This window comes from Struthio camelus, chromosome Z, assembly GCF_040807025.1.
Source record: "Struthio camelus isolate bStrCam1 chromosome Z, bStrCam1.hap1, whole genome shotgun sequence".
In the NCBI taxonomy this organism is placed as follows: domain Eukaryota; kingdom Metazoa; phylum Chordata; class Aves; order Struthioniformes; family Struthionidae; genus Struthio; species Struthio camelus.
This window is the reverse complement of record NC_090982.1, coordinates 1,613,845-1,620,459: the sequence shown is the minus strand read 5'-3', so window position 1 is coordinate 1,620,459 and position 6,615 is coordinate 1,613,845.

Below are 6,615 nucleotides of genomic sequence, written 5' to 3'. Positions count from 1 at the left end.
ACGCCGTCAGGTTTCCCAGGCTCTCCTGACCACGCGCTCTGCAGCCACCGCCCACGGGAAGCGATGAGGCATGGAGAGCTGCCGAGGAAGGCCGCCTCGGACCGAAGCAGCCACAGCAGCCCCCAAGTGCACCGCTCAAGACCCGACTCTCGGTCCATCAGCTGGGGCCCACCAGATCCCTGGGATGGCAGTGTTGCGAGCACTCACGCCTCCGGCTGCTGATAAACTTCCTCACGCAACCTTTCTCGCTCCCTTCTGTAACAGCACCCTTCTTGCTCGGCGGGAACGCCTAGGCGATACATTTGTCGCCCTCCCTCCCTTTCCCGGCCCGCCGGAACACAAGACATGGAGGAGTCCCTCACGAGGGCGCTTGAGGGATCAGGCTGTGGGCTGGCCTAGGAGCTCGCAAAAGGCCTTACAGCTGTGGCATTTGCCTTAGCAATTGTGGCAGGCCAAAGGCCAGAGCAGAGGCCCGGCCTAAGGGTGCCGCTTTGGCGATTGGCGTCGGGCTTCAGGCCAGTGCAGTGAGAGAGGCCCAGGGCCTGCCCGCAGGTGTCTCACAGGCCCTCTGCCAGCCGCATGGCCGTTGCCCGAACGCCCCTGCCGTCCCCCTAGTGCGGCGCGTCTCGCAGCACAGCTCTCTGATGCCCTTCGTGCCCTGCCCTGGCTGCCGCAGCACTGGCATGCAGCGCGTGGCGTTGGGACACGGAGATGTCACCTGAGGCGCAGAGATGGTGGCTAGGGCTGGGTGAAGGAGCAGCCCCCCTTCACCCGCGCTCTCCCCGCCCTTTTCCTCCCGCCCCACTCTTCTGTCTGCCTTCATCCATTCAGCTAGCAGGGTTAGGGCAGAGATCCAATCGGCCTGTGGAAGGGGTGGGAGGTGCCGCAATTGACTTTTCAACTGGCCAATTACATCATGCTGAGGCTGGGCCAGCCCCGCCTCCCGGCGCCGCGGGCTGCTGCCGGCGTGGAGGTCGCGGCCACGTGGAGGGGCCAGGACCCCGGCCGGGCGGGGGGCTCTCGGTGCTCCGCTGGGGCTGTGGGGAGCGGCCGGCGCCACGGCCAGTGCCCGTGCCGCCCGGCCTGGCCCTGCAGCTGTGGGGAGAGATGCAAGGCCTTTTCCCTGGCACGGCGCCAGGCAGCACGGCCCATGTGACAGCCCGGGCCCAACGGAAGGGCGGCTCCGAAGAGCTGGGCCTGGGCAAAGGGCCCACAGAGCACCGCGGGCGCGGGGAGCGACTGCCACACGCTGCGGCACAGTGAGCTGAATGTATCCCAAAGGGGCCTGGAGGGTGGCTGCGGTTCCCAGCAAGCAGCCCAATGAGTGGAGAGGATCAGGTGGCTGTGCCCCTGTTTCTGCCCAAGTTCATCGAGAGCGTGAATGTGCCAGACCTCCTTCCCGGCGACTGGGGACGCTATGCATTGTAAGGCAGGGGGTGTTGCAGAGACTGGTGGCGGGGAGAACACTGGCGGATTGCGATGGCTCTAGTCTGATGAGTGCAGCTTGCCAGGATGTTGTGATTTCAGTCTGTTGCTGTATCACTCTAGCAGAACTAGCTAGCCCTTGGCAATGCCATGCCACTCAAAGGTGTGTGCATCCTGTACTTCAGGGAGCAGCTACAGCACTTGTGCTGCTTGCTCTTTCTGCAAAGGCTACGATAAAGGCAGGTACTTGGTGGCAGCCGGTTTTGCCGCAGATGCTGTCTGCCTTAGTCTTCTATGAAACATGCAAACCCAGCCACCATACCGCTAGCCCTCAACTCCAGTGAAGAAGTAATAAAGGCAGAAGTCCTCCAGATGGTGTGCCTGAGGGACAAAGTCATGTTAGGTGAAAATGCTTAGCTGGAGGGTTAACAAGGCGGCAATGGCATGGTATTGAAACTGCACTGCTAACCCAATTCACAGAAGAAACTTAAGAGCCCATGTCAGGACTCAGACTAGGGCCCTGCGTATAACCAAAGTTAGAGAGTGTCACTCAACACTTTGAACCAAGCAGTTCTAGGGACTAGGGGAACCAGCTTGGCTCTGCGGTCCGGGCTGTGGCCCTCGAGGCAGCTACATGGAACCCAAGTCTAGAAATGTTGGTCACAGTAAATAAGTGTCCCACACTATTTTTAAGTGAAACAAGAGAGCAAGTTGCAGCGTAGCTATGAACATAAAGTGCCTGTAAAGAAATGAGCTGTTTCAGTAGTAGGTATTAACCTTAAAGAAGATTTTAAACATAGCGCCACCGTTGCCCATAAGAACTAGAATCAACCATGCTCGCAGCTGAAATAACAATTTTACAATATATGGATGGTAGTCTCATCAGAGGACCAGATGAGGCCATGGTTGCCGAACTAAGAATGCTATTGTCCAGTATTTACAAGAAGTAAATATTAGCACTGCTGGCTCAAAATGGCGAGGACTACATCAGGAGGTTACATGTTAGGCACCCCATGGATAGGAGGACAGAAAACTCTGCCAGAATCTCTCTTGGCAGAGGAACAAAATGTTCCAGCACCTTCTGATAAAAGAGAACTGCGAGCCTTATTAGGACCTTTTGAGTTTTGGAGGTCACATACTGTGAAGCATTGACTGCTTTAACAGAAGAAATGCTTGCTTACTGGTGTGTGGGACCTGTCCACCCTACACGCCCATTTACACTAGAGAGAGGCATAGGTGAGGATTATGGCAACAAGATGTGCAAGGTAAAAAGGCCCTACTGCCTTTGGCCCTAAATCGTGGCAAGGCTCAGCTCTCAAGGGAACCACACTGCCTTTGAGAAAGTGGTGTTAGCAGCATCTGAAGGGCTGCTCGCTACTGAGCACTACCGAGCCGTTAACACAAGAAAGGGAAATAAGGGGATGAGTGCCTATTCCTCTTTCAAAGGCAATTCTAACTGGTAAGCTGCTGCTCCGAGAGGTAGCACGGAAGACTGTGGTGCTGCAGTGGGCTTTGCATGTACGTTACCAGGTGCCAAGCAATGGGATAGGTACAAGAAAGAAATTATTAGAGAACGTAGAGCAAACTGGAATGCCTGTGGAGTACACCCAGCCGCCTTTCTTCCCGATAACTGATGGCCCGCCCTGGGACGGCAAGACAGAAGCAGGGGTATGGGTCACAAACAGAGGTGCTGAGCAGCGGGAGAAAGAGGGCAGAGGCAAAGCTGCAGCTCTAGCAGTGGAGACCAGAGAAGCTTTCCCAGAGGACTCGGATGGCTCGGCCCAGCCGGCAGAGCTGAGAGCGGTGGAAATGGCCGTGGAGCAAGGAGCCCCTTCTGTCATACGCTGTACAGGCTGGCTCCACCCAGTGGCTAGAGAATCGGCTGAAAAAGAATCGGCAAGTAAATGGTAGCAGTGTATGGGGAAAGCCACGCTGGGAAAAGATTTACCATATAGCTCAATCTAAGAACATATCCATAGGTCATATATCCGCCCACCAAAACCTGAGAAATCCTGAGGTAAAGTGGAATCACATGGCTGATCATTTGTGTAGAATAAATGCATTACAAAATTGTGAGGCAGAATGCCGAGGTCAGTGTTTACATGCATGGCAGGACATCCTGGGAGTTAGGTTTTATATCAAGAGATCCCAAGGAGAGGAGGACCTGTGACAAAAGTGCTGGCAAAACAACGTGTAGACTCATGCCATTTTGGTCAAACAATGGTACAGTACATGTCAGAAGGACAGCAGTTTGGCAGAGGTGTCTCAGAGGTGGTAAGCTGCTGGGGGAAATTTGGCAAGTAGGTTACATTCACCTGCTAAAGTGAGCACCTGCAGGCTGGGAATACATCCTTAAAGGAGCAGGAATAATTAGCGGTAGAGGGAATGTGCACCGCACCTGAGCTGCAACTGGACTAGCAAGTGCTGGTGGTTTGCTACTTTTCCCTTGTCCAGAGAAGTGCAACTGGATAATGGATCATGTTTTAAGAATAAAGAAGTGCAAACCTGGGGTGCTTCAAAGGGAGTACAATGGACTTTCCACCTGCTAGAGCAACATCAAAGTAATGGGATAGTAGAAAGAAGTAATCGGCTACTGAAACCACAGCTACACAAGAGGGAACCTTTTGAAAAATGGAAAGGATTTGAAAAGTAGAAGAAAGGAGAGGGAAAAGCAGGCATGTGCTGGCTGTTAGGAAGTTAGTTAGCAAGCAGTAGTGGAACCGTTAGATAGAAGAGACATGTAGGACTAACATGCTAGAATGAGAAAAAGAAACAGCTCTAAAAGGTGATGTGATGTATAAAAGGAGAAGTACACAGCTAGAAAATCAGAATAGGGTCTTTTGAGTCCAAATTACAGCCCCTTGTCACAGCTGATGCCCACATTCCTAGGGATCGCTTTCTGTGCTCCACTCCAGCAGGCCCTGTGTAAGTAAGGGCTGCTCTGTATGCCTTGGATGTGGATGAACGGTCAGGAGAGCTCTGGCTTGATCCTAATTCTCTCCATCCTCCTCACAATAATGATTCAGAGGCCCCTGGAAAAGGACCTCATGTGAAAGTGGTTGCTGCCTTGATAAAAACAGGGCAAACACCAGATGCATCCCCTCCTAAGGGGCAAATCAGGTTGCCCTCACCAGGGATGAGACTCAAAGTTTAGCATTAACGCTGGGGATGCTCCTGCAAAGCCCAGCACCACGACAAGCTGACCCGCTTGTTCATCTTGATAGGATCTTTCTGCACTCCATGCTCTCTCCCCTTTGGAATGAGAATACCTGTCGCTGTCTTGTTCTGATCTTCCTCTGCTTTGGGATCTGTAATGAGGATATTTTCCTGAGCTTCTGCCATAGTGAGGGCTGTTTCCTTCATTATGGGAAGATCCGCACCTGCTTCCATTGCAGTACTCCTGCTTAGGGCGATTTTGCTTATTTGTTTCCACCCTGCGAGAGCACCTCCTCTTGTGAGGAAGACCATGTGTTTTGCTTCCGCTGAGCTTCTCTGACTCGTCAAGTCAGAGTGTTCTCCCTTGCTTCAGCAGTGCTTTTTGCAAGGTTCTTGAGAGTCGTGTCTTTTTTTCTTGTATTTTTCCAATTCGCTTATGGTCTTCACACTCTTTATTCATCAGTCCCTCAGCTTCTCTGACAAACTGACTCCCCAGCGCTTCCTCCAGCTTTGTAATAGAAACGTCAGTTACAGGTGGGTGGTCTGTACAGTTACTAGGAATGTCCTTTGTATCTTGGCATTTATCTGTACTGTCCAGAGACGCAGGACTGGAACTGCATTCTCTGTCAGACTTTGCAGAGGAAGTTTTTCCTCTTTTCTCTTCAGTCTCAGGAGCCCCTTTGATGGACAAAGGGTTTTTCCTCTTGAAACGAGTTCAGCTTCTTCTGGGTTCCAGGTCCTTTTGCTTTCGTGGCTTGCCTTGGTCCTCTCTGTCTTCAGACAATGCGGAAGCATTTCACCCTCAGTGCCCAAGGATCTTTTCCTGGCCCTGCACTGACTGTAGATGCTGAGATCTGCATTATCAGCTTTTGTTGTAAGGCTTGCAGCAGCTTCTTCTGTGCTGGGAATGGTTTCAGTACCTGACTGAATAAAAGGATGCTCAACCTTGCAGCTCAAGTCTGTAGGCACTTTCCTGGATTCTTCACAGGAAATAGTGCTCCCAGCCATTCCAGAAGAGCGTCACTCTCCAAAGACGTGGTAGGTCCTGTGTCACTGCACAGAAGAAGAATGCATTTCTCCCTTCTGCCAAAAAAGGTCAAATAATCCAAAAGCTGAATGCCCAGAGAGAAATCGTTTTCCCTCTCTCTCCCAAATGCAAGGGAAGGCAGGTGGTAGGAATTTACAGTCACATGTGCATCCTTAGGAGTGAAAAAAAGGAAAGAGGAATCAGAAGGTGTAGCAAATGTGACAAAACAGAACGCCATTCTATGTAGACGTCCCAGCTCTCTCCGCCTTTCCGCAGATGGGAGTTGCTCCAGGCCCTTCATCATCTTGGTAGTCCTTCACTGAACTTGCTCCAGTAGCTCCATGTCTCTCTTGTACTGGGAGCCCAGCACTGGGCACAGTACTTCAGGTGTGGCCTCAGCAGTGCTGAGTAGAGGGGAGGGATCCCCTCCCTTGACCTACTGGAAATACTCTTCCTAATGCAACCCAGAATGCCATTGGCCGCCTTTGCCACAAAGGCTCATTGCTGGCTCATGGTCCACTTGCTTTCCACCAGGACTCCCAGGTCCGTTCTGTGCAGAGCTGCTTTCCAGCAGGTCAGCTCCCAACCTGTACTGGGGCCTGGGGTTATTCCTTCCCATGTGCAGGACTCTGCACTTCCCTTTATTGAACGTTAGGAGGTTCCTCCTCTGTGAACTCTGCCCCTTCATCCAGATCACTGAGGAATAAGCTGAACAGGATGGGACCCAAGACTGAGCCCTGGGGGACACCACTAGCTACAGGCCTCCAACTAGGCTTTGCACCATTGATCACAACCCTCGGAGCTCTGCCATTCAGCCACTTCTCCATCCACTTCACTGTCCACTCATCTAGCCCGCACTTCCTCATCAGCTGGTCTATGAGGATGTTAGGGGGGACAGTGTCAAAAGCTTTGTGAAGGCCAGGGAGAAAACAGCCACTGCTCTCCCCTCATCTACCCAGCCAGTCAGTCATCGGAGAAGGCTACCAGGTTGGTTAAGCATGATTTCC